Raw genomic sequence first — 1,857 nt, forward strand, 5'->3', positions numbered from 1 at the left:
CAACAACAACAACTAGGGAAGAGTGCCGGGGAGAGAGTAAAATAGAAGAGAGTAGATTCCACCTAAGTAAATGAACTCCATTTTTTCATTTCTAATAACCTTTTTGCACAACGACGCATCAATAAACCATTTTCGCTAGCCCCACTTCAAAATTATAAATCTAACCCAATTCGCACATGTTCCTTTTGGCTACCCCCTTATAACTAGTATTGAATATAGAATTAGGTAAAGAAAAATATTTTCTAATAATAATTAGTTAAAAGAAGTTAACAATAATAAATATTTATTTTACTTATAATAAAGGTCACTAATTACATCATTATAAATATTAACTAAAATCAATGTAATTTATATTGCACTTGAAGATTGAAGGCCTATGGCCATGAAACGTGGCGATTTAATAATAGTTCTGAATAAACTACTTTTTATCAAGGAAGACAATTTCACCGAACCCAAAAAAGTAAAATAATTTTATTATTTTAAGGAGACAAAATATAGATAGAATAAAAATATAACAACAGATTTATAACATATTATATTGTAACAAGGTTATCTCGATCAATAAATAATCGATAGTTGATTTGATTGGTTCGTTCATGAGTGAGGTTTATCAGTATGGAAAAAGGCAACTTAATTTGTACACATTAAGTTTGAAATAAAAGTTTGTTATTCTTTAGTTGCAATAAAACAAATTTGTTTTGGCTACCTATTTTTATTTCTTGGCTCACATATCAATTTTGTGTTTTTATTTCATTGTTCAATAATTTACCTAAATTATTCAATGTAAAAATTAATAAATAGATCACTTTAAAAGTTAATTAAAAATATATTTTTTAAATTGATTATAATAAATTATTATAGGAATCCAGAATAATCTCTTAAGTCTCTAAAATACCAATTTATCTTAATTATCATTAAATTATAAACTTTATACTGCTGTACGTACCTAAAAAAAAAATAAAAATCTTAAATATTAATACAAAAGTTTATGAAAGAATAAACCTGAAAAGGGCTATTAAGTAAAGGTATACATTTTAATTCAAGAAAAGTTTTAAGTATTAATATCTAACAGTTTGAAGTGTTTGTTTTGTTTCCCTAAAAAGATGTTTACAGTAATACATTGTCCAACACCATGATTCTAACATAACTATAATGTCATGGAATATAAACTATATAAAACATTAAATTAGAACAGGTCAGCTTCAAAATTTCACAAATGAAAAATTTATATCAACCGGCAGGTTTTATGATGATTATAAATCAGTCTTAATAATTTTTAAAAACATATTTAAGATTTTAAAAGATAAATATCAGTATTTTGACATCTATGTGAGATAATAGTTAACTGAGTGGTGGTATCTCCCTATTATATAAAAAAGTTTTTATATATCTTAATTAGGTAATATTTTATTTTATATATAAAGTGAAAAAATAAAAACAGATCTTAACTGATGAAGAATACACTTTACTAAAAACAAGAACAAATGAAAAAGGTATCTGCATCAAATCATCCAGGCATTATTGGAGTTACACTGACATAAGCACTCTTAATACAATAATACAATGTTTAAAAATAATACAATCTGAAATACAGTGTTAATTACACTTATACAATTTGAGCAAGTAGTACATGTAAATGAACATTTGTATAATTTGTAAAATACGGGTTGATCCAGGACAGTGGTATCCTCCTAGAATTAATTATAAATTGATCTTAATTTAAAAAAAAGTAATATTTAACATTTTATAACATATATACCAGTATTTTGATATTGTAGTGCGGTGGGGGTGTAACTCAGTGGTAGAGTGTCTGCTTCGCATGCTGAAAGTCCTGGGTTCAAATCCCAGCACCTCCAA

The 1,857-nt window shown here is 25.8% G+C and overlaps 1 non-coding gene across 1 annotated transcript; it reads left to right on the forward strand.

Moving 5' to 3' along the window:
* The first annotated feature begins 1,784 nt into the window (after positions 1-1,784).
* On the forward strand, positions 1,785-1,856 carry TRNAA-CGC (transfer RNA alanine (anticodon CGC)). Its single transcript has one exon. It is a non-coding gene; the product is annotated as a tRNA-Ala (tRNA).
* Position 1,857: the final 1 nt, after the last annotated feature.

Source organism: Halyomorpha halys, unplaced genomic scaffold, assembly GCF_000696795.3.
Source record: "Halyomorpha halys isolate HHAL.00 unplaced genomic scaffold, Hhal_1.1 Scaffold581.1, whole genome shotgun sequence".
Classification (NCBI taxonomy): Eukaryota; Metazoa; Arthropoda; class Insecta; order Hemiptera; family Pentatomidae; genus Halyomorpha; species Halyomorpha halys.